Source organism: Stenella coeruleoalba (genome assembly GCF_951394435.1).
Source record: "Stenella coeruleoalba genome assembly, chromosome: 20".
Taxonomy (NCBI): Eukaryota; Metazoa; Chordata; class Mammalia; order Artiodactyla; family Delphinidae; genus Stenella; species Stenella coeruleoalba.
This window is the reverse complement of record NC_137166.1, coordinates 42,207,173-42,234,781: the sequence shown is the minus strand read 5'-3', so window position 1 is coordinate 42,234,781 and position 27,609 is coordinate 42,207,173.

The window sequence follows — 27,609 nt, the reverse complement described above, 5'->3', positions numbered from 1 at the left end:
ACCAGGGAAGCCCGAAGCAACACTTTTATCACTATGAAATGTCTTTCTGTAAGGTGCTTTACCTGATACTAATAAAGTTATAACTGCTTTCTCATGACTAGTGTTGCTTGGCATATATTTTTAGTCCTTTTACTTTCACCTATCTGTATCCTTTTATTTATAATGTGTACTTTGTAATAGCATATAACAATGTTCTGTTTACATTCAGTTTGACAAGTCCTAACTTTTACTTGGAACATTCAGTCTGTTTATAATTAATATAATTATTGATATGATTATGTTTAAGTTTACCATTTTGCTATTTGTTTTCCTTTGTTCTACTTTTTGTTTGTTTTTCTTTTCCGCTTTCTTTTGTATTAATCAAATAATTTTTATTATTCCATTGTTTCCTCCTCTATTGGAAATTTAGCTCTACCTTTTTGCATTTATACTAGTGGTTGCCCTAGAAATTATAAAATACATCCACAACTTACTGTAGTCTAGACTGAATTAGCTTTTTACTACATGTCTCTCATGGTCTGTTCTATTTCCTTTTTTTTTCCTCTTTGTTTCATTTTGGGTAATTTCTATTGGCCTGTTTTTTGGCTCACAGATCCTTTCTTCTGCTGGTCCCAATCAATTATTCATCCCATCCAGTATTATATTTCTTCAGTTCTAGAATGTCCATTTGGATCTTCTTAAGAAAGTGTATTTTTCTGGGCTTCCCTGGTGTTGCAGTGGTTAAGAATCCACCTGCCAACGCAGGGAACATGGGTTCAAGCCCTGGTCTGGGAAGATCCCACATGCTGTGGAGCAACTAAGCCCGTGCACCACAACTACTGAGCCTGTGCTCTAGAGCCCGTGAGCCACAACTACTGAACACCACGTGCTGCAACTACTGAAGCCCACGTGCCTAGAGCCCATGCTCTGCAACAAGAAAAGCCACCACAGTGAGAAGCCTGCGCACTGCAACAAAGAGTAGCCCCTTCTCACCACAACTAGAGGAAGCCCACATGCAGCAATGAAGAACCAACGCAGCCAAAAAAAAAAAATTAAAAAAAAAAGAAAGTGTATTTTTCTGTTGAAAATTTGCATCTTCTTATCCACTCTGTCCAACTTATGCTCTGATTTCTTTAACATAATTGTGATAGTTATTTGAAAGTTCTTTCCTGCTTATTCCAGCATCTGGGTCATATGAGGATCTGTATGTATTGATTTTTCTTTCTCTTGACTATGGATCACATTTCTCTGCTTCTTTGCATCTCATAATTTTTTAAAAATAAATTTGTTCATTTTATTTATTTATTTTTGGCTGCGTTGGGTCTTCGTTGCTGCGTGCAGGCTTTCTCTAGTTGCAGAAAGTGGTGGCTACTCTTTACATTACATTTGGGACTCTAGGCACGACTCTAGGCACGTGGGCTTCAGTAGTTGTGGCATGTGGGCTCAGTAGTTATGGCTCGCGGGCTCTAGAGCACAGGCTCAGTAGTTGGGGCACACGGGTTTAGTTGCTCTGTGGCATGTCAGAGATGCAAGAGGGAAGAGATATGGGAACATATGTATATGTATAACTCATTCACTTGGTTATAAAGCAGAAACTAACACACCATTGTAAAGCAATTATACTCTAATAAAGATGTTAAAAAAAAAAAAAAGCCAAACATAGGGGCTTCCCTGGTGGCTCAGTGCTTAGGAATCTGCCTGCCAATGCAGGGGACACGGGTTCAGACCCTGGTCTGGGAAAATCTCACATGACATGGAGCAACTAAGCCCATGTGCCACAACTACTGAGCCTGTGCTCTAGAGCCCGTGAGCCACACTTCTGAAGCCCGCGCGACAAAACTTCTGAAGCCCGCGTGCCATAACTACTGAAGCCCGCGCCCCACAACTACTGAAGCCCTCGCGCCTAGAGCCCATGATCCACAAGAGAAGCCACTGCAATGAGAAGCCTGCGCACCACAACAAAGAGTAGCTCCTGCTTGCTGCAACTAGAGAAAGCCTGCGTGCAGCAACAAAGACCCAACGCAACCAAAAATAATAAATAAATTAAATAAATAAATTTATAAGAACAAACAAACATAGAACATAACATAGGTGCAGTTAATTGATGTCCTACACAACTCATTTTAAGCCTTCATGTATTAAAATAGAATCTTCAAAACTACAAGTGGTTCCTTCTATAGCTTCTGTTTTTTAAAAAGTCACCTCCTACTGTATCTTTGTTGTAAATTCACAAAATAAAAAAAAAGAAAAAATCTATTAGTTCATCTGACAGAGAGGTTTTGTATGTCTACTCTGTGCAAGGTCCGAGTTGGTGCTAAGAATGCAGTGGTGGAAAGGCACATATAGTCCCTGCTCTCAGCACAACTTACAGACTAGGGTAAAATGTGCATATGTAAATAGGCAATTTCACCACAATGTGACAGCACAAAGGACAGGTTGAATAGGATCGTTTAGGAGGAGCAACTATCTCAGGACAGCAGTGAGAAAGCTTGTGTACTAAGTTAACATGCAAATTTCAGTTGCCAGTTGAGTAGTTCTATATGGCAGACACCCATGGCTTTCTCATTCACCCCATCTGGGCCTCCAGTGTGGTCTAATTATCCTGAAGAGCCAAGATGTGTTAGAGCTGAGCTTGGTTACTCTAATGGCACACAATGTTTTTACAAATCTCCCAATTTCCTGAATAATTATCATTATCATGTATATGTGTTTAGCCAAAAGCTTAACCGGAAAATTCCAGAATGAAACAATGCTACATGAGAAAAAACCTTCCAGTCATTTTCTTTGAAAAACAACCGTGTTTTTAAAATCAAAGTACCACTAATACGTGCATAAGTTTAAACCATCAAATCATGCAGAAGGGCTTATGATGCATAACAGTTATTCCTAGCCTACCTCTCCCCAGCCATGGACCTATGGAGGCCTCCACTTCTAACTCTTTTTAGCTGTTTCTCCTGGTGGTTATCTTTGTCTCTAAATAATATGCTTACATCATCAATCTTGATTCATCCGTTGTAGACATTATCTATTAATTTCCAGCTATGATAAATGAAGATTTATCTCACAGGGCAAGTACTTAGAGATATTTTAAAGTTCTTTTCCTGAGTTGCTTTTATTTCCTCCATGCAGGATGGAGGTCCAGCACGGGACCTCCAGGGAGGTCCCTGTTGTGACTTTTACAGGCCTACCATTGTAAGGTAGGCCTGCTATGTCCTGGTGGTGCCTAGTTCGACCATGTATAGCCCTTGCTGTACTGTCAGTTCCATAGTATGAAGATGCCCCTTGCCTCTTGGCTATGATTTTGTTTGCTTATCTTAGAGTGAGTCTTTCATGTTGGAGACTTTCATCAGAGTATGGTGACCATTGGAGCATATGTAAGAACGAGATCATAAATCATCTCTGTGATGGGGCCTTTGTGTTTATAGTGGACTCGCTGACTGAAGGACTTCCCTTATGGTGATCGGGTGGGAAGCCACTCATTTATTTATTCAAAACATTTTTATTTTTTTGTACAATTTTTAAAGCTTACTTTCCATTTACAGTTATTATAAAATACTGGCTATATTCCCCACGTGGTACAGTGTATCCTCGAGCCTACCTTACACCCAATAGTTTCTGCCTCCCATTCCGCATTCCTGTACTGCCCCTCCCCACCCCCACTGGCAACCACTAGTTTGTCCTCTATATTTTTTTTTTTTTTTTTTTGTGGTACGCGGGCCTCTCACTGTTGTGGCCTCTCCCGTTGCGGAGCACAGGCTCCCGGACGCGCAGGCTCAGCGGCCATGGCTCACGGGCCCAGCCGCTCCGTGGCATGTGGGATCTTCCCGGACCGGGGCACGAACCCGTGTCCCCTGCATCGGCAGGCGGACTCTCAACCACTGCGCCACCAGGGAAGCCCTTGTTTTTGGTTTTATTTGTTAGTTTGTTGTATTTTTTAGAGTCCACATGTAAGTGATATCATACATTATTTGTCTCAGAAGCCACTGTTTAGATGTTTAATGGGTACACCTCTAAATGACAGGTTATGGAAGTTTTGAGGCATTCAATTCCTTTTTAGAGAACTCCTGTAGTTTTTCTGGGGGATGCATGTCAGGCCATCACGAGGCAGCTAGGTGAGAGTGGTGGGGAGAGGAGTGGCATTCAGCCCCATGTCTGGCTCCTACCCTTTGCTGTACTGCGCACAACACACAAGCCACTTGGGCGTCTGAGGGATGATTTGCTCCCACTGGGCTGCTGTTCTTCCTACTGTCCACCACATGCGTTCAGTCCTTGGCCTCCTGTACTTGGCTTCACCAGTGACCTCTACTCTCTATTTTTGTGTATCTGTGGTGAAATATACATAAAATTTACCATTTCCACCATTTTTTCCCTTTTATTGGTGTGTTTGCTTTTTGATTTACTTTTTAAAAAAAATTGAAGTATAGGGCTTCCCTGGTGGCACAGTGGTTGAGAGTCCGCCTGCCGATGCAGGGGACGCAGGTTCGTGCCCCAGTCCGGGAGGATCCCGCATGACGCGGAGCGGCTGGGCGCGTGAGCCATGGCCACTGAGCCTGCGCTCCGTGATGGGAGAGGCTACAACGGTGAGAGGCCCGCGTACCGCAAAAAAAAAAAAAAAAAAAAAAAAAAAAATTGAAGTATAATCTACACTCATGCTTCCCTTCATAATCGAGTGAATCTTTTGCCTTTTACTAAGGATTCACGTGGGGAGGGAAAAGCACGACTGTTGCTTCAATTTTTTGAAGCCTTGTGGAAATAAAAAAAAAATTGAAGTGTAGTTGATTTACAGTGTTTTAGGTGTACAACAAAGTGATTCAGTTTTATATATCTATATCTATCTAGATATCGCTATCTATCTACCTATCTCTATATATTTATCCCGCACTGTGCGGCATGCGGGATCTTAGTTCCCCCACCACGGATCAAACCTGTGCCCCCGAAATGGGAGCACGGAGTCTTAACCACTGGACTGCCAGGGAAGTCTATATATATATATATATATATATATATATATATATATATGCTTTTTCAGATTCTTTTCCATTATGGGTTATTACAATATATTGAATATAGTTCCCTGAGCTATACAGTAGGTCTTTGTTGTTTACCTATTTTATGTATAGTAGTGTGTATATGTTAATCCCAAATTCCTAATTTATTCCTCCCCCTACCTTTCTCCTTTGGTAACCATAAGTTTGTTTTCTGTCTGTGAGTCTATTTCTGTTTTGTAATAAGTTCATTTGTATCATTTTTTTAGAGTTTACATATGTGATATCATATTTGTCTTTCTCTGTCTGACTTACTTCCATTTTCACCATTTTTAAGTACAATTCAGTGGCATTAACTACGCTCACATTGTTTGTAACCATCACTATTATCTACCTGCAGAACTTTTTCAGTTCTTTAAACTGAAACTCTGTACCTATTAAACAATACCTTCTCATTGCCCTCTCTCCACAGCCCCTGGCAACTACCATTCTACTTTCTATCTCTATGAATTTGACTACTCTAGATATCTCACATGAGTGGAATCATACAATATCTGTTCTTCGTGTTCACCCTTTACTTTACATTCTTAATAAATCTGTTGAAATGTCTTATCTCCTGGTTGTTTCCCATCTCTTGTTGCACCTTTTACCTCCTTTACTATTATCTTAGTGGGGTATTGGGAAGGCATGGAGATAAAAATGTAGGTTAAACAGCCATCTTTAACCAGTAGTTCACTCATTTTGAAAAGGGAGTGTTCTAACAAAAGGACAAATACTGTATGATTCCATTTACATGAGGTACCTAGAATAGTCAAATTCATAGAGACAGAAAGTTGAATGGTGGTTACCAGGAGTGGGGGCAGGCAAGGAGTAGTGGGGAGTTTTGTTTCATGGGTATGGAATTTCAGTTTGGGATGATGAAAAAGTGCTGGAGGTGGATGATGGTGATGGTTGTACAACAATGTGAATATACTTCGGGCTTCCCTGGTGGCACAGTGGTTAAGAATTCACCTACCAATGCAGGGGACATGGGTTCGAGCCCTGGTCTGGGAAGATCCCACGTGCCACAGAGCAACTAAACCCGTGCGCCACAACTACCCAAGCCCGCGCACCTAGAGCCCAAGCTCTGCAACAAGAGAAGCCACCGCAATGAGAAGCCTGTGCACTGCAATGAAGAGTAGCCCTTGCTCGCTGCAACTAGAGAAAGCCTGCATACAGCAACGAAGACCCAACGCAGCCAAAAATAAATAAATAAAAAACAAAGAAACTCAATGTGAATATACTTAATGCCACTTAAAAATGGTGAAAATGGTACATTTTCAGTTATGTCTATTTTACCAGAAGAAAAACTAGAAAGGGTTTATCTTCACTGTATATGATTTTGTTACAATTAAGTGTCTAAGTAAAAGTAGCTCCTTTATTTATTTATTTTTAAAATCTTTATTAAAATTATAGAAGAACATAGATTTAAGAAGCAAATAATTCTACAAAGTTTCTACCAACAATTCTACAAAACAAAAAACCTAAATGGACATCATACTCAGAGGCATTCCTTTTAGCCTTCTTCTCTTTTCTTTCTTTCTTTTTTTTATTTCCCCACAATTACCCCATGATTTTAAGTGACATGTTGTTCGCGAATTTTCAGTTTTAGTGTTGTCCATTGTCTCTCCACTATGGAGAATGAGGATTCAGCTTTCTTTCTTACCCTGTCTTGATTGGACACTGGTATTCAGCCTGCTTCCCATCTTTTCCAAGGGGCCTCCCTAAGGAGTTTTTAAGGGCTCTCAGGCAGCATGCCAGGGCAAGCTTCCCAGCATCTCACCTGTTGTGACGCTCCACGCTGAAGCAGCCCCTTTAAAATGCTATGGAGGGCTTCCCTGGTGGCACAGTGTTTAAGAATCTGCCTGCCAATGCAGGGGACATGGGTTCAAGCCCTGGTCTGGGAAGATCCCACATGCCGCAGAGCAAGTAAGCCTGTGTACCACAGCTACTGAGCCTGCACTCCAGAGTCCACAAACCACAACTACTGAGCCCAGGTGCCACAACTACTGAAGCACGCACGCCTAGAGCCTGTGCTCCACAACAAGAGAAGCCACCACAATGAGAAGCCTGCGCACCACAACCAAGAGTAGCGCCTGCTCGCCGCAACTAGAGAAAACCCACGCGCAGCAACGAAGACACAACATGGCTACACACACACACACAAATGCTATGGAAGGTGAGGTTTTAATTTTGGAAATGACAGTATCTTGTATTGAACTGACTTATCTGTTGATAATAATTATTAACCCTGGACCAAAAAATTCTTTTAGGTGCTATTACTTGAAGGCACCGGTGAGCAATCTAAATCAGGCAGGAATTGAAGAGAACATGAGCCTTGTAAGAAGGGAAGGAAACTGGTTACTTACAGTTTATCAGACTTTTCCTCCAAGGGCACTTCCATTTTTCAGCAACACGTGACACATGGTAGAATAGAGCTAAAATAGAAAGTGGTGGGAAACTATACTCAATATCTTGTAATAACCTATAATGGAAAAGAATCTAAAAAAAGAATAACTGAATCACTTTGTTGTACACCTGAAACGAACACAACATTGTAAATCAACTATATTTCAATAATTTTTTTTAAGTGGTGGTCTTACTAGCTGAAGAGACTGAGGTTAGATTTTAGGGCTGCCAAAATAGCTGGAAATTGATAGAGGACATCCCAGAAAGGAGAGAGTCATAGAGAGAAACTACAAAATCTGCATGTAAATTCCCCTCAAATCCCTGGCTGACTTCTAACAGGAACATGTGCAGGGCAAGACCTCAGCGAACCCAGCTGAAAGTTTTAGCTAGAATTTCAGGCAGAAATTTCTGTACTAGTTTGAAGTTCAAGTCTTGACAAATAAGAGGGGCTCACTGAACTCCTAAAGCTTTTTACTGAAATCCAAAAGAGCCATGTCTTACAAGTAAGCCCAGGATTAAGGATTATCAAAAACATCCACGGGATAGACTTAATAGCAGAATGCAACTGCAGAACACAGGAGAGTCAACTTGAAGACAGGTTCGTAGAAATTATTCAAATATAGGGAGAAAACTATTGAAAAAGATGAACAGTCTCGGTGACTTGTGGAACAATATCAAGTCGTCTAATACACGTGTAGTTGGAATTCCAAAAATAGAGGAAAAAAATATATCAAAGACCAGTGGTCCAGAACTCCCCACATTTGGTGAGATACATGAACCCACAGGTCCAAATTCAAAAGAGAATCTATAGCAGCGCTTCCCAGTCACTCTTGCACATTTTTTTTTCCTGAAGTGTATGTGCAGATGTAAAGCAGACTTAGACAAGATGGGACACGAAGTTAAAATCTAATGACTTCTAGGCCTACTGTGAGCCCAATGCAGAGGAATGCAGAGGGTCAATCCCTCTACAATGGAACTTCAGTACCAGAGCACAATAGACCAGGAAACGATTACATTGGCTTATTCCTGCATCTGCAAGCTTTGGAAGTGTCTCCCTCCAAGGTTTCTGGGCCAGGGATAGGGTGAGACAAGGTAGGCACCTAGTGTGCAAAATTTAAGGAGGTAATCATTGTCAGTGTACACTTCCAGTAAGAGAGAGGACTACTCCAGCACACTGCCACACCACTGCAGCATTAGGAATCATGATCTAATGAACAGATTTTGCATGCTGTGGGATGATCACAAATAGCGCATTAATGTACTGTTAACAGAGCATTTTTACCTGTTGATCTTCATACGACTTGATGTGTAGTAGAGCAGAGGATCCGTGTTATCATGCTCCTCTCTTTACACTGGGGAAACCAAGGGCCAGAGAAGGTGATGGTTTTGACCTCAGGTGGAAAATGGTTGAGCCAAGACTTGTACTCAAGTGTTTTCAGCTCAAACCTCAGCACCCAGCTAGAAGAGAAAGCAGTCTATGCAATAACTGATTCAGCTCTACTGCTTTGTGTGCAAAATTCCTGTTTTGCTCTACTGTATATCTTGACTGATTTTGCATTCTGATAGTTGACCAGAGTTACTGAAGATATAAATAAGTTATGATAAGTAATAGGCATAACTATTGGCAAATAAAAATGATGGAGTAACTAATCAATGTGTTACTGCAAAACACTTTCATAAAAATTGCCTTTTTCTGGAGATTCAAAGCATCATAAAAAGAAACAAATTACAATGGAACAACTTTTAGAGTTTACATATATATATATACATATATATATATATATATATATATATATATATATATATATATATATATGCCACACTGTCGCAGCTTGTGGGATCTTAGTTTCCCGACCAGGGATTGAACCTGGGGCACCAGCAGTTAAAGCGCCGAGTCCTAACCACTGGACCGCCAGGGAATTCCCCAGAGTTTATATTTATAGAAAGTAATTTTAGGACAAAAGTAAAAAAATTGAGCAAAATTATGAAAAGAACAATAAATTATATAACAATAAATTGTATGTTACTATATTATAGTAATTATGTAAATCATGTAGCAGTAATTCTTAAATTTGGATGTTATTGGCTGCCTTACCGACAGTATTATATTATTGGAGGTGATATTTACGTAATTTATCTCTAAAAAATATTAAAGGTTAGAGGTATTTACTGGGGTAACATTTTAAAAAATTGCTCATGTTTCCAGATATACCTCGCTTCTAAGATCTGGGCACCATATTGGTGTTATTTACTTAGTTGGAATTCCAAGGTGTCTTGGACATGAGTGTACACTAGTGTCGGTAAGATGCAACCCCCTACAGTATCTTTTGGCTTTGGAGAGTTCTGGGTAAGGGAAATGTGCCTTAAGGCCCTGTGCTGACCAGAGGCAGTGGTGGCAGTGTGGGTGGCTGTAGCTATGGTGGTGGGGTGGTAGCGCTGGCAGTAGTGTGTTAAATGAATGAGAGGGAGACACAGAAACCTCCAGAGGTCTTAAGTCCGTCATAGGGGATTTTGTTGGTCAAATATCAAGAGGTTCAAAGAAATTAGACAAATTAGAAAGAAAAGACATTCCAGAGGTAGAGGGTAGAAAGAATGAGGAAATGGCCAGTTTGGGGTCTGCCCTGAATTTTTTTTTTAATATTTATTTATTTTTATTTATTTATTTTGGCTGTCCCAGTTGCAGCATGAGGACTTTTAGTTGTGGCATGCTAACTCCCAGTGGTGGCACGCATGTGGGATCTAGTTCCCCGACCAGGGACTGAACCTGGGCCCCCCACATTGGGATTATGGAGTCTTATCCACCGGACCACCAGGGAAGTCCCTGCTCTGTATTGTTGAAAGGCTGAGCACTAAGCCTGGGGCTTGTTGCCAAGCTGAGTGGCTGCAGGCAAGGGAGGCTGGGAGGCATTGCCACAGACTGCTCCTGATTCTCCCAGGGACAATAGGAGCCAGCTTGCAGATTCCCTTCGCAGGTGAATACCTGTGGGGACCAGTTCACCCTGAGACTGTTCTGAGAAGCGTTTGTGGTTTTTACCCAGGCTGCCTCTTGCATTATGGAGCAGGGGCAAATTACAAATGAAGACCATGTACCATATGTCTAAATGTTTAAAAATTGTAATTCAAGTACTTCCCTGGTGGTCCAGCGGTTGAGGCTCCACACTTCCACTTCAGGAGGCACGGGTTCGATCCCTGGTTGGGCAAGTTCCACATACTGTGCAGTATGGCCAAAAAAAAAAAATTATAATTCAAGCAATAAACAGTTACATAAGATATGTTATTTCCTTTTTCTCTGGATAAACTGTACCTTCAAACCGACCAGGAAGGCCAGGTCAAATGCAGACTTCTCAGACTCCTTGGAGTTCCATGTCAGAACATGGTGAATGGGGAGACCCAGCTCCAACTGTGGCCTGGTCCCTCTTCTCTTCTCACTCTCAGCTCTTTCCAACGGTATAAAGGCCCCATCTGTGTGGTTAAATCTGTCTACATTCTTCCAAACAGCCACCTGAGGTCACACTCAAGCCTAGGGAAATGCACACCCTAAGTGGCAATGTGCCAGGCCTCAGGATGGTGGACATGGGAAGAGAGGCCCATGGAGGCTCACCTAGAAATGGGCTCAAGGCTGTTTGGGCTTGGAATTCTGGAGTCCTGGGCCAGTGGGACCTATGGAAATTTTCATAGGTCTGTTAATTAGGTAATAGCATTGTACTGATGCTAATTCCCAATTTGAGAATTATACTGTAATTATGTACATAGACGTTTTAGTTTTAGGAAGTACACAATAAAGTATTTAAGGGATATGATGGCTGCGACTTACACTCAAATAATAATGATAATAAAAATACATATATATGTAGAGAGAGAAAAAATAAAGCAAATGTGGCAAAACGTTAACAATTGGTCAATCTTCTGCGAAGTCTTTCTAGGAGTTCTTTATATTCTTTTTGCAATTTTTATATATGTTTGAAATTATTTCATAATAAAAAGCGAAACAATAAAATGTGGGGACAGGGCATTCCCTCTCCCCTTTTCACCCCTGCACCCCTCTCCCTCCCTTCACCATTATGCTCACTGTAATTCAGTGAATTATAACAAATAACAAATGCAAAGGAAATGAGCATAGTTACGGAAAACAAAAGTCATTTTTGGCAGCTGGTATAATTACCTATGCAAGGCCCACCAGTGGTCTCTTAGGCTTATTCAGACTCACAAGATGACCGTAGGTCACGCTCAGCCTCTTTAGAAGGAGATAGGGCAGGGGAGCTTCAGACTTTCCCTGCAGCTACAGCCAGTGTCCTTGCTATAGTTCACTCGGTAGGTGCAAAGATGCTAGATACACATTGCGCCTTAATGAGAGCTGCTTTGATTTAAAAGTCCCATGCCTCACAAGAGACAATCTCACAATTCCATAGGCATAGTTTCCAGGGTTTCTGCAAGGAATGTGACTAGTTATGAGTTCTACACTCATGAAGCCCAAAACAATGTTTTCCCCATCAGGTAGTTACAGGTCTGTCAGTCCAGATGCAAGTTACCAATGATCATTTTTTTTTTTTTTTTTTTGGTACGCGGACCTCTCACTGTTGTGGCCTCTCCCATTGTGGAGCACAGGCTCCGGACGCGCAGGCTCAGCAGCCATGGCTCACGGGCCCAGCCGCTCCGCGGCATGTGGGATCTTCCCGGACCGGGGCACGAACCCGTGTCCCCTGCATCGGCAGGCAGACTCTCAACCACTGCGCCATCAGGGAAGCCCACCAATAATGATTTTTAAAAAATTAAAAATAAATTTTTGGCTGCACCACACAGCATGTGGGATCTTAGTTTCCCAAACAGGGATTGAACCCATACCCCCTGTGTTGGTAGTGCAGAGTCTTAACCACTGGACCATCAGGGATGTCCCACCAGTGATCATTTTTACCATAATGTAGCCTAGCAACATACTTAACATACATTCAGGGAAATAAACCTAAGGTTAGATTGTCATGCAGAAATGTTTTGTTAAATCTTTGCCTATAGTCCATCCCCATGTCTTTGGCCATCTGTTTTTTTTGGCTGCATTGGGTCTTCGTTGCTGCACGTGGGCTTTCTCTAGCTGCAGAGAGCAGGGGCTACTCTTCGCAGGCTTCTCCTTGCAGTGGCTTCTCTTATTGTGGAGCATGGGCTCTAGGCGAGCGGGCTTCAGTAGTTGCAGTGGCATGCAGGCTCACTAGTTGTGGTGCACAGGCTTAGTTGCTCTGTGGCATGTGGGATCTTCCCGGACCAGGGCTCGAACCCGTGTCCCCTGCATTGGCAGGCGGATTCTTAACCACTGCGCCACCAGGGAAGTCCCAAGGCCATCTGTCTTTACAGTGCCCACAATACCTTCTTTATTCTGGGATTTCTAGGCATTTTACATCTAACAATATTACATGACAGTTTTTAGGAAATGGAACCTACTACATTGAAATTTATTTAACTTTTTTAGAAGAGGAATCTGTTCCCCCTATATACCATTTGTAAATCAAAGTTTTTATCCAGTCTGAAAGCTTAGGCCTTTAAAACAACCTATTATTGCTTTAACAATCTCTTCTCACTTTAGAAAATGTTTGCATTCCCATCAAGTTTTCACTAGATGGCAGCAGAGGACACTGGTCAGGCTCCCGTGTAGCCTTAAATGACTTCAAGAATTCTCAGTCCACAGCTTTTACCAGACCCATGGATGATGTTCAGGTTGACCTGGGATTATCCCTTACCACTTTCTTTAACCTTTTATTGATGACCCCAAATGCTATTACACTGTTGTTTCACGTAGCCCTGCTCGGACCTGATGGCCACCACACAGCCAGCTGTCTGCTTTTGCCCTCTACTGTCTCAAACATTGCTCTGTAGATTAAAGTTTGCACGGAGTCAGTCTCCTTGGCAGTTCCACCTGCTTTATCAGGTGGCAGCCCCATCACAAGCATGGTGTCTTCTGGTTCATTCTCTTGTCTTTGCCACCCCTATCCAACACCCACCCAGCCAATGTCTATTAATCAGTTCCTGTGGCCCAGCTGCAGTGAGTCCCTTTAAGGACAGTGAGCAATTTCTTCTCTCAGTGTGAATTTGGTTTTACTCTAGCCCACACCTGCCCCCACAAGGGGATGGTTTATCCCCTGTTATATAAAGCTGAGTTTTCAACATCAGAGAATGGGTAGATGGCTTCTCTCACACAGGCATTTAGCACCTTGTCAGAATTTCCTTCTTCCTTCCTTTATCTCACAGCCCACTGGTCAAACTGAATTGATGGTCTGAAAGTCTAGCCTACTGCTGCCGCCACTCTGCAATGCCCATGGGGGGGGTCTTCTTAGATTTGACTAAATATTCAGACTCACAAGACTATCGCAGGCCACACATGACATTGGCCTAGTCAGGGACATAGGACAGGAACCACACGTGCCAGCAAACGCGGTCAGATATTCCTAGCGGTGGGAATCTTTGCAGCAGTTCACTCAGCAAGATGGCTCTGGGTCCCCACCAGGGACCTTCAGAGTAAAAAAGGAACCCAAGGCTAGGTGATTCCCAGTCCAGATAAAAGTTACAAACTAGGGGTCATTGTAATTATAAACAATGTTGCCTAGTTGACACATGCTATCTTCATCTGTTTCCAGGAAAACATTGTTAGAAAATTAACCACAAGTCAGATTCTCATACAAAGGAGAAAAAGTTTTAACACTTTACTACAACCTAGAAATGGAAAGAATCAAACGAAAAACTATAAAAATGAACGAAGGAGTTCAATAAGGTGGCCAGATATTTAAAAAAGAAAAAAGCCTTTTTATGTACCAACAATAGAGAATGTAATGGGATAAATATTTCCTTTATAATAGCAACAGAAACCATAATTGTGCGATTACATCATATACGTATCAAAAAAATGTTCAAGCCCTACATAAGAACACTTCATTGAAAATTCCTCAATAAATGAACCATGTTAATTGAATGGAAAGACTCACTATTGTAGTTGCTTTACAAATAAACTAAATATATGGCATATTCCCAATAAAAATCACAATAGGAATTTTCTAAGGAATTTGAAAAATTGATCCTAAAATTCACCTGGAAACATACATGTGCAAGAAATTTTTGAAAGAAAAGAGGTGGCCTTATTTTGTAGATTTCAAACCTACTAGAAAGTTATAGTGATCAAAAGAGTATAGTTTTGGCCCAGAAATAGGCATATGTATCAGTGGAATTGAATAATTATGTTCATAAACAGACACTTTAGTTTTCTTTTATGTTGATATAACTTACATACATGAAATATATATATATTTACATGTAAAGAATAGTGAATTTTTACATCTATCTATCTATCTATCTCAGCTTAGCCACCACTCAGATCAAGATGTAGAGCATTTCTGGTACCCCAGTAGGTTTGCTTGTACTCTCTCCCAGTCATTATCACTCCCTCCACCAAAAGTAACTGTGGGTTAGTTTTGCCTGTTTCTGAACTTCATATAGATAGAATCATACAGATGTAATCTTTTGTACCTTGCTTATTGTGGTCAACTTTATATTTGTGATATTCATTTGTGTGCTCGCATGTAGCAGTGATTTGTTCTTTTTCACTGTTGTAGTATTCCATTCCATACAATAGCATTCCATGATATGAATATAACACAATATAGTTAGTTACCCATTCTATTGTTGATGGACATTTGGGTTGTTTCCAGGTTTTGGTCATTATGAATAAAACTGCTATGAACATTCTTGTACATGTCTTTTGCTGGACATAAGCGTTGATTTGTCAGGTATACCCTGAAATGGAACTGCTGGGTCACAGGATGGAATATGTATATTTAGCTTTTGTAGATACTGCCAGTTTTCCAAAGTGGTTGCTCCATGGTAGGGGTTGGGATGTTGGTTTGTAGTGATATCCCAAGTGGGGCTTTAATTTGCATTTTCTTCGATGACTAATGATGCTGAATGCTTTTTTCATCTGCTTATTGGCCATTTGGATATCCTCTTTTGTGAAGGTCACTGCAAGTCTTCTGCCCCTCTGCTCCCCTAAAGTTGATTCAGATGTTTTCTTAGAAATTTATAGGAGTCCTCTGTCAGATATATGTTTTGCAAATCTCTTTTCCTGGGTGGTCACTTACCTTTCCATTTTCTTCATGGCATATTTTGATGATTAGAAATTTTAGTAATTAAACTAATATGTAAATTAAACTTATTTAATTCATACATTAAGTTGGATTAATTTATTATTTATGGTTACTGCTACTTGTGTCCCATTTAAGAAATTTTTGCCTACTCTTACCCATTAACATAGTTTCTTATGTTTTCTTTAATAGTATTATTGTCTTGTCTTTCACATTTAGGTCTATAATACTTCTCAAATTAATTTTTGTGTATGGTATGAGGTAGGGGTCAAGGTTCATGTTTTCTTATATGAATATCCAGTCAATCCAGTCTCACCTATTGAAAAGACCATCCATTCCTTACTGAATTGTACTGGAGGTTACAGCTAGTGCAATAGGTAAGAATAAGAAATAAAAGTCATCTAGATTAAAAAGGAAGAAGAAATTCACCTTTATTTACTGATGACTGATAACATGATTGTATCTACAGAAAATCCTATACAATTTATAAAAAGCTACTCAAACTCAAGCGAGTTCACCAAGTTTTCAGGATATAAGATCTATATACAAAAAAACAGTTGTATTTCTATATATTAGCAATAAGCTATTAAAAATTTAGAAACAATACTATTTACAATAACATAAAAAATATGAAATACTTCAGCATAAATCTGACAAAAGATGTGCAAGGCCTGTACACTGAAAACTACAAAACAATTCTGAAAGAAATTATAGAATACCTACATAACTGGAGATATATAACATAGTCATAGATCAGAAGACGTTATTTTTAAGGTGTCAGTGTGCCATAGATTGATCTACAGATTTACTGAAATACTAATCAAAATCCCAGCAGGCTCTTTTTCTGTTGTTGAAATTGATAAACTGATTCTAACATTCATTTGGAAATGCAAAGGATATAGGATAGCCAAGACAACTTTGAGACCAAAGAACAAAGTTGGAAGATTTAAATCACCTGATCTTGGGACTTCCCTGGTGGCACAGTGGATAAGACTCAGAGCTCCCAATGCAGGGGGCCCGGGTTCGATCCTTGGTCAGGGAACTAGAGCCCACATGCATGCCACAACTAAGAGTTCATATGCCACAACTAAGCAGCCTGCGAGCCACAACTAAGGAGCCCGTGAGCAGCAACTAAGGAGCTGGCGAGCTGCAACTAAGGGAGACCACGGGCTACAACAAAGACTTGGTGCAACCAAACAAAAAAAATAAATAAATGACCTGATCTCAAGATTTATTATAAAGTTTTGGTAATCAAGACCATGTAGTATCAATGTGAAGGCAGAAAAATAATTCAATGAACAGAATAGATTCCATAAATAAACCCACATTTATACAATCAATTGATTCTCAACAAAGTGGCAAAGACAATTCAGTGGAGAAAGGATAATCTTTTCAACAAATGGTTGAAACAATTGGATTTCTATATGCAAAAAAATTAACTTCAATCCATATCTTGCACTGTATATAAAAATTAATATATCATAGATTATGGTCATAAATTTATAATTTAGGACTATAAAACTTCTAGAGAAAAAAATAGACAAAGTCTTTGGAGCCCTGGGTTAGGCAGTCTTCTTAGATATGACACCAAAAAAAAAATCTATAAATAAAAATTGATTAAGTTAAACTTTATCAAAATTTAAAATGTCTGCTTCTGAAACATGCTTTTAAGAGAATGAAAGGACAAGCCAGAAGATTGGGAGAAAATATTCACAAATCACATTATCTGAAAAGGTATATCCAGATTATGTAAAGAACTTTCAAAATTGAATAGTAAGAGAATGAAGAACCTAATTTTAAAAAATGGGTGAAAGATCTGAATTGCCACTTCATTAAAAAAAGATATATTGATGGCAAATAAGCTCTTGAAAGGATGCTCAACATCACTAGTCATTAGATAAATGCAAATTAAACCTACAATGAGATATCACTATGCACGTTTTAGAATGTCTAACAAGCGTTGGTGAGAATATGGAAGATCTAGAACTCTCATCCATTGCTGGTGGGAGTATAAAATGGAACAACCACTTTGAAAAATAATTTGGCAGTTTCTTAAAAAGTCAAATGTAAACCTACCATATGATAGCCATTTCACGTCTAGGTTTTAATCCAAATAAAAGCACACTTGCATACAAAGACTTGTACATCAACGTAGACAGCTTTGCTTGTAATAGCCATTAGCTGGAAACAACATAAAAGTCCAACGATGTGTGAATGGATAAACAATTTGTGGTATATCCATATAATGGACTATTAGTAATACAAAAGACTGAACTGTTGATATACTCAGCAACATGGATTAATCTCAAAATAATTAAGCCTGACTCACCCCAGCCTCCCCCAAAGCACATAGTATGTGATTCCATTTATATTCAATTCTATAAAATGCAAACTAATCTATAGTGATCAAAAGCAGATCTATGGTTTTCTGAGGAGTAAGTATAGTAGGTTGTGACTGGGAGGAGGGATTACAAATGGGCAGAAGGAAACTTTTGGGGGTGATGGGTATGTTCATTCTCTTGGTTGTGATAGTTTCAGAGGTGTATACATATATACGTAAATATCAAATTGTACAATTCAAATATGTGCAGATTTTGAGTATATCACCTCAAAAAAGCCGTTTAAAAAAGTGTGGAGAAACACAGAGGCCACGTGTGACCCAGGTATTGCCACCAAAGTTGGGTTGGTGTCCTTGGGCAAGTCACTGGAGAATCCTCGCTGTGGAGATAATACTGCCCTCGCGGGACTTAAAAGACAGTGAAAACTTATGTATAGCATATGACACTCGGCTAGGCATTCTGTCGTTCCGCCATTTGAGGTGGAAGTGTGGTAGGCAGCCTGCAATAAACTTCAAGCTCCAGAACATTTTTGGGTATGTGACTTTAAGCAAGTTCTTTACCTTCTCTGTTTCACTGTCAGTTGCAGAGGGTATTAAAGTGACACAATACATGGAACTAGCGTAGTACCAGGTACATAGGAGGAGAGGAGGCGTCAGTAGCGTTAGACTGGTTGCTAACTGGCTGGTTGCTGGAATCCGGCGGAGGGCCGCGGCAGGAATGTTCTGGGTTGGTGGCCGGTAATGCTGGGAGGCTCAAGACGGGTGTAACAGGAGCTGTGGCAAAAGCGACATCCAGAAACCGCGGCGAACACCTGAGCAGCGCAACAAGTAACCCTGCCTCCGACCCAACCAACAAGCCACCGACACCTCCCAACCTGCCCCGCGGCTTCGGGCGCAGGCGCAGTGAAGTGGGCGGGGGGAGGGCGCAGTGAGGTTCGGCCCCGAGGGTAGGTAGGCGTGGCCTGAGTCATCTTCCCGCCTCCCGACCAGGGCAGCCGCAGGAGGCGCAGGTGCTGGCTTCAGAGCGACAGTCTGCCCGCGGGTGAGTGTGGCGGGGCTGTTGTGGGCGCCCGGGGTTGTTCACACCAACTGGTTTGCTGAAGGGAAGGCAGGGTGTTGCCGGTGCTGAGTGGGATGATCTTCTCCGGTTCCCTCAGCTCAGTTAGGACCGAGCCCCTGAGTCCCGCCGCGAGTGGGACAACTACGCGGGAGGTGCTCTCCGCGTCCTCTCGCCGACTTCAGGAGCACTGTTGAAAAAAGAAGTGCAGCACTTGGGTGTTTTGCTTCTTCCTGGGTAGGGAGTTTTCGGTTTAAATACAGTTGTTCCTTCCCGACCTAATATAGTATATGAGTGCGTGAGGAAACTGAGGCACAGAGAAGAAAGGTTGCCTCCCAAAGATTTCACACCTGTTAGTGGCAGAGTCAGTCAAGGTAGGAATCTCCACAGCCTGGCTTCAGAGCTTCTGCTCTTCTTGACTATTCAATATTGCCTCCAGGCTAGTTCCTTGTCAAGCTGTAGTTAGACATTTACTTCAATTGCTTAAAAAAAAAAAGAATAAAATGTCTGGATCCTGGATGCTAATTTGCTTCACTCATAGATGAAGCAAAGGTTACTCAGGGCAACCTGATGTGTTCATTCATACTTGAATTTAAAAAGACATGGATTACAGGGAGATCAGCTGGGTGCTTTGTGACCACCTAGAGGGGTGGGGTAGGGACGGTGGGAGGGAGACGCAAGAGGGAGGAGATATGGGGATGTATGTGTATGTATAGCTGACTCACTTTGTTATACAGCAGAAACTAACACACCATTGTAAGGCAGTTATACTCCAATAAAGATGTTAAAAAAAATCAATAGGTTTCCATTTCCAAAGAAAGGGAGAAAAAATCATATTCACAATAATATAAAAAACCATAAACTTCTCAGCAATAAACTTAATGAAAAATGTGAAAGACTCTTACATCTAAATCTATAAATGTTATTGACTGAATAGAAGACCTGAATAAATGGAACATCAAACTTTTAATGACAAAAAAAAAGACATGGATTAGGAAATTGCTATTTTATTTGCCATCAAGCTATGAAAAACTTAGTGGTCCAAAACACTCCTCATTTCATTTTTGTCTTAAAGGAGTCAAATCTGTATGTGAGAATACCTGCAATTTTATGGTAATTTTTATCCATTCCTTAGAGTTACAGCACCTCCCCTAAAAGAGGAGACCCATCTTCACTTCTGGCCGGCCCCGTGGTCCTCTCAGGGCTGCACTGTAGCTGCTGGCCTGCTGAGTAGACTCATAAGTAGCCATGACCATCAGACATCTCCTGATGCTTGGCAGGCTGCTGAGTTTTGTTTCTCCACTGTAGTACTTGTTGAACACTTTAGGAACAAGAATAAAAACTCTCAATAGATGACAAACCAAAGCATAAACTTCCATTACAAAATAACATACTACTACTTTTCTTCTACATAGGCCAAGCATTGTAGATGGACTTTGGAGGTTCTGGTTATGTTCAGTTTCAGTGGTATATGTTTTGTATGTTGTCAGGAGTAGATACACAGTTTTATGGATGTGTTTTCTATTTCCTTCCTGCCTAGAGGTTTTATGGACATATAGTTGCTATCACATGTTGTTCCCTGCCCACCCCCAGCCCAGAACCAGATCTTCTTATGATATTTTGCTGTTCTTGTTTTCTGATCATATTTGGGAATCTCGGGTCCAGCTTGTCTTGGATTCTCTGTTCCTCACCTCCCCAGGCTCATGGCTACCTGTGACATCAGGACACCTAGCTCCAGTTGGCAGCTGTCTTTTTCAGCTTCTTTTTAAGAGGAAGGGCCTCCAGCCTCGAGTTTGGCTTGGGACTCTATTCTTGCAGGGGGCATGACTTCTTTCCCCCAGTGGAATTGAGTGCCTGGCTGCCAGTGCTGGGCTCCATCCCTAGGCCCCAATAGCCCTGGGGCTGCCCTTCTGCCACCACTGTGTACCTATATCTGTACCTTGTCTACTGAGATACTTTTCTTATTCTTGAGCCCAAATGTGGCTTATTGATTTTCTCTTTTTATATTTTATCACTCATTTTAAGCTCCCAGAAGACAGGAACTGTCAGTTTTGTTCATCACTTTATCTCTAGCATTCAGAATGGAACCTGACACATAGTAGGTATCCAGTAAATATTCATTGGATAAATAAATGAATGAAATGCTTTGTTTTGAAAAAGCGTGAACTTAGCAGTCATCCAGAAGTGGAATTTGACATGTTCTCCCAGATGTGCATTCTGGAGAGCAAAATAATGGTAGAATTCCAATATTAACCTCTCATTCTCTCTTTTTAAAAACAAACTTCCCACTTTTATCTTTGTTTCATATCTAATAGATTTACTCTATGATTTCATAAAGATATCTGAAAAGTATAATCAGATTCTTTTCACTAACAGTATATTTCTGTAGAATGGAGAATTCTGTTTAAAACTTATAATGCTATCAGGTTTTTATTGTACCAGCTATAAATTTCTGGATAACAAACTACCCCCCCACAAGTGAGTTAAAACAACAATCATTTCGTAATTTTTTTTGCAGTTTTGTGGGCCAGGAATTCAGACAGAACGCAGTGAGGAAGATTCCTTTATATGTACTCTATGATGTCTGAGACCTCGGCTGGGAGCTAGCTGGGCATCTCTCTCTACAGATGTAGTCTCACAGCCTCTTTACACGTGTCTCTAGCATAGTGACCTTAGGATAGTTGGAATTTTTACATGGTGGCTGAGGACTCCAAGAGCCACTGTTTCAAGACACAAGAAATGGAAATGGAAGCTGCTTGTCCTTAAGGGCTGGGCCCGGAAACTGGCATGGCATCACTCCTGCAGTATTCTATTGGTCAAAGCAGTTATAGAACTTGCCCAAATTTAAGGAGAGGTAACAAACATCCCACCTTTAATGGGAGGAATGTCAATTTATGATCAACTTTTTAAAAAAATTAATTAATTAATTTTTGGCTGTGTTGGTTCTTCATTGCTGTGCGCGGGCTTTCTTTTTAGTTGCGGCGAGTGGGGGCTACTCTTTGTTGTGGTGCACAGGCCTCTCATTAAGGTGGCTTCTCTTGTTACGGAGCATGGGCTCTAGATGCACGGGCTTCAGTAGTTGTGGCACGTGGGCTCAGTAGTTGTGGCTCGAGGGCTCTAGAGTGCAGGCTCAGTAGTTGTGGCGCATGGGCTTAGTTGCTCCATGGTGTGCGGGATCTCCCCAGACCAAGGCTCAAACCCGTGTCCCCTGCATTGGCAGGTGGATTCTTTTTTCTTTTTTCTTTTTTGAGAGGTGGGCATTTTTATTTCTGTTTTACTGATGAAGCCAAGTGAGACTAAAGCATTGAGCAACTTACCCAAAGGCACTCAGCTAAGAAACACTCAGATCCAGTCTGCCAAACACCCATGCCTCTGCTCATTGGCCCCTCCAGGTTTGCAGCTTCCATGTCTTCTTTCAGTACCACTCTTGTCCTGGCAGGCGGATTCTTAACCACTGCTCCACCACGGAAGCCCTATGACCATCTTTAATCTGCCACATTGAATATTAGAATAGTATTTTAGGAAGAAGGCGTCCCAGAGGTAATATCTTCTAATCTACCATGCTGTGGACATTTCTTTTATAAATAGCATCCCCCCTCCCAAAAACAGTTCAATTTATGTTTGAACATTTTCAATGAGGTGAAAGTAAGCCTTTGTTTTGGTGTTAGATCAGCCTCTGATGTTAACTTTGAGATAAAGGGAATACTAAAAAAAAGGACAGTTAATTTAATTACTAAGAGTCCTCATTTTTTAGCTAATCGTTTTGAAGTTTGTAATACAAAACTCCAATTAGAGCAACAGGTATATGGTGGTATCCAGGGAAAGTGGGAATCTCTGAGATGCTGAAAATCTGAAACATGCAGGGTGTTAATGTGTTGGATGTGAGTCCTCTAAGTTGCATTTACAGTGGAGAAAACCTGTAAAGAGGCAACAGCTGTAATCTTAAAGAGAGGTGACACAGTCCTGACAGTCGAAGAAGGCAGCCAGTGTGGACCTTGTCACCTCTCTTTAAGATTACAGCTATTGAGGCTGAATGGGCAGGACTTTTGTGCCTGGGTTCGTGAGAGAGGAGGGGAAGGAAGAGCTGGTACCTCCAGGCTCTGAGTCCTGGTGGCTGGAAATGGAGACTCCTTTCAATGAGGCAAATAGGGAAGAGGATGAGCATTTGTTACCGGACTGAGGTGATTATGCAATCCAGGTTATCACAGGTGAAGCTGAGACATGAACACGTAGTTCACCAGATAGAAAATGAGGACTGCCAGGCCTCTAATTGGGGATCAGATGACGTTGGACATTAAATCCCTTGGATATATTCATAGACTAGACCGGGTAGCTCTTGGCTTGTTGTTCTCCCAGGGGTTTAGATAGTCTTTTACAGGTAGTGTAAATCTATTGAAGAAGTTTCAGTGAGGGAGTGACATAATAAATTAAGAATTTTAGGAAGATCACTCTGTTGGCATTGTAGAGAGTTAATGAGGAAAGGCTAAGTCCAGTTGTAGGTCTACTTCATTAGTCCAGAAGTATGAACTAAGCCTGGGTCTTTAGTGATGGAAATGAGGGGACAAATTTGAGAGTTATTTACAAGATGGACTCTGAAGAGTTTGGATATAGAGTAGAAGAAGGTGGCAGGAACAGGGAGAGAGAAATCTAGGATGAGTTGGGCTTGAAGAATACTAAATAGATGGTGATGTGTAAACTAAGATAAAAAGTAGGAGGAAAAGGTTTGGAAAGAAGAATGATGAGTTTGACTCTTTAACTTAATCAGGGTATAATTTATATATAGTGAAATGCATAGATCTTAAGAGTACAGTTCAATCAAAAAAATTTTTTTTTGTCTGTACCACGTAGCTTGTGGGATCTTAGTTCCCTGACCAGGGATTGAACCCAGGCCTGCGGCAGTGAAAGCGCTGAGTCCTAACCTCTGGATCGCCAGTTTTGACAAATGTATATACCCATGTAACTCACAGCCCTATCAAGATACAGAGCATTTCCATCACTCTCAGAGAGTACTCTTGTGCCCCTTTTCAGTCAATCCCACCTCCAGAAACAACCATTACTGGTTTCTATCACCATAGATTAGTTTTGCCTGTGTTAGACTTTCTGTGGAAATAATGTGCTATATACTATTCTGTGTCTGGCTTTTCTTACTCAGCGTAACGTTGTTGAGATTAATCTATGCTGTTATGCGTATCAATTCATTCCATTTTACTCCCGAGTAGTTTTCTACTGCTGCCTAAGTTTTTCAAAGTGTTTGTACCATTTTACACTCTACCAGCAAAATTTGAGCATTCCAGGTGTTTCTTATCTTTACCAACACTTGATGTTGTCAGTCTTTTTTTTTTTTTTTTTTTTTTGCGGTACGCGGGCCTCCCACTGCCACGGCCTCTCCCGCCGCGGAGCACAGGCCCCGGACACGCAGGCCCAGCGGCCATGGCCCACGGGCCCAGCCGCTCTGCGGCATGTGGGATCCTCCCGGACCGGGGCACGAACCCGCGTCCCCCGCACCGGCAGGCGGCCTCTCAACCACCGTGCCACCAGGGAAGCCCCTGGGTGGATTTTTTGATCTAGCCAGGAGTCTCAGAAGTATATTACATCTAACGCCCCACATGACTGTAAGTGCTAGGCATGCTGTGGGTTTTAAGACCATTGGACAAGTCTTGTGCCCCAGAAATTTTTCTTTCATTCATTTATTTATATCATTTTTATTACATGCCTGCTATGTTTCGGACACTGCTGTAGGTGTTGGTGATTCAGCAGTGGACAAAGTCCCTACCCTGGTGGAACACATGTTCTAAAAGATATGTTCAAAATAAGGGAGGATGAAGGAGACAGACAATACGTAAAATAATTTTGGAAGCGTTACTCAACCAAACTTGGGTCTGATCACTTGTGTGCAGTAAAGCCAATTTACTGACACTGGGTTGTGGTGAAAGAAAGTGCAACGTTTATTGTAAAGGTGCCAATACAAGGAGAATGGGTGGCTCATGCTCTAAAACCTCAAGCCGCCCAAAGGGATTCGGCAAAGCATTTTTAAAGGCCAGGTGAGGGGGGCGGGGTCCCAGGGTATGTGATCAGCTCATGCACAGTTCTCTGATTGGTTAATGGTGAGGTAACAGGGCGGTGTCACAGGGATTAACATGACCGATCCTTAGGTGCCAGTAGGTCTGGGGGCTCATGATCATCAACTAGTTAATTTCTTCCAATTGGTGGTGGTCTTAGCATCTGTAAAACAACTCAGGAAGTGTGCATCAGATTCCATTATCCAGGTGCTTCAGAGAGGAGCTACAGCAGAGGATATGGGGGAGGGGTCTGTCCCGGGAAGGCCCCATAGAGTCTGCTCGGTTACGGAAGCAAAAAATAGGGTGACAGAATAGTAACTGGGTGGGGTGGAATAGGGATAGTGGCTGTGGGTCTCCTTTAGGGATAGGGTGGTCAACTACTTTTGTTAAGTATTGTGAAGTGAAGAGCTCCCTGAATTCAGGGCCAAGAAGACTTGGGCTCTGCTCAGCTCTGCCAGTGTGACTTCAGGTAAGGTGTCCAGTATCTTTGAACTTTAGTACCTCATTTGTAACATGAAGATATTGATAATTGCCCTACAGTGTTGTGAGAATTAAGTGAGATGATGCATATGAAAGGAAATGTTTGGTAACTATAAAGAGGTATAGAAATACAATGTTACTTTATTTCTCAATTGACTGCGTGGATTTCATGCAGAAATGATGATTGTGGACCAACCCTTTGGTGGGACTTTGAAACAGAGACCTGGGCCTTATGAGCTTCTGGACCACTGGTTTTCTCAGGAGAGCACTGGGTGTCTGCTCCTGAGGAGGTGGATGCCTGCCTGGCTGCAGGAAGACAGAGGTCAGGCTAGGGGGAGTTCCAAGGTGGGAGCAGAGTAGCCACCAGCTCTTCATTTAGTGTCTGCATCCTGCCCTGGGTCCTTGTGGGATCCATAATGGCTTTAATAAAAATCCTTTTGACCTTGTGGATCTTTTCCTTTTCTCACATCTAAACAAGTATAGCTGTTAAGAGCTCATGAACTCATACTTAATTTAGGCAAATTGAGTAGTAAGAAAAAAAGTATGTACGGATGTTTGCCCTGTTTGGAATTTGTAAACAAAATTAAATTTGTATAAATTCATACATTCATTCATTTTCTCTTTTGATTCCTAATTATTATTATTATTATTTTTTGTGGTATGCGGGCCTCTCACTGTTGTGGCCTCTCCCGTTGCTGTGCTCCGGACGCGCAGGCTCAGCGGCCATGGCTCACGGGCCCAGCCGCTCCGTGGCATGTGGGATTTTCCCGGACCGGGGCACGAACCCGCGTCCCATGCATCAGCAGGGGGACTCTCAACCACTGTGCCACCAGGGAAGCCCCCTAATTATTTTTGATGTTTGAAAAAAGACAGCAGTGTGACTGCCATTTGTGACCTAGAAAGGCAGGCAAGTGCTGCCATCTAGTTTTATATGTTTGACTATTGTCTTTGCTGACATTTGGAATGAAGTTGCTGGAGAAACTCTGAAACGTTAAACAGAGTTTTACGTATAGGACCAAGCTAATTTTTCATTTGCAGCTGTTGGAGTTGATTTAACATTATTTTAACTATGTGACACATTTAATATCTTTAGTATAACCCTTTTACTAAAACTATCCTAGAACACAGGAAGGACTGTTTTAGGAGGAAAGGCACTATAAGCAGGCTGAAGGTTAGAGTTGCTTTCGAAGTGCATTGCATTGGCCATGGAGGTGAGCAGTTGACTCTGAAAATTGTTAATTTTTCAGTATTTAAACATTATTTTTAGTTGTGGGCTGAGGGTAGAAAGTGAAGTTTGTGGAGTAGATTAAATTTTGATCAGGGGCAAGCTTTTATATGACATTCCAGGTCTCCATTGTGGCTTGCAAGCTCTGCTGGTGGTTTTCCCACCCCTCTGCCTCAGCTTGTATGACTTTCTTTTCTACACTGTCCTGTTCTTAGTTCCTGGATGATACCAATCTCCTTCTTCTACTAGGTTCATTCCATTTCTTTTGCCAGGAACATTTTTCCCTCTGCTCCTATTTATTTGTTAATTTTTAGAAATTAAAAATACACAGCAAAGAAGGAAACAGTCATCCACATTCCTTCCACTTAGGACTACACCACTGCTAACATCTTTGCATATTTGCTTTAAATCTTTTTTTTTTTAAAGAAAAATCACCATCAGTTTGTGTGATATTGTGATTTATAAGAAATATATATTTTGTCATTCAGATGGTCAAATATGTGGTCTTTGTGGTTCCTGGCTCACAGCTCCCAAAACCCTTGGAATTTCCCAGGTGGTGAGAGCTTAAAGGTGTTGCTTATGTTATGTTAGTAAACTGACTTTTGGAAGTCACCTAAGGATGGGAACTGGTTGCTAGGAGAACCAACCAGGTGATTAGAGGGTTGGAACATTTAGGCCCACCCCCCTGACCTCCTGGGAGCCGGAGGGGCTGGAGGTTGGATCAGTAGCTAATGGCCAATGATCTAACCAATCATGCCTACGTAATGAAACCTTCATAAAAACCCAGAAGGATGGGGTTCAGAGAGCTTCCAGGTTGGTGAAAATGTAGAGATTTGGGGAGAGTGATGCTCCTGGAGAGAGTGTGGAAGTTCTGTGCCCTTTCTCCGTATCATTTTTTTTTTAATTGCTTCTTTTTCTTTTCTT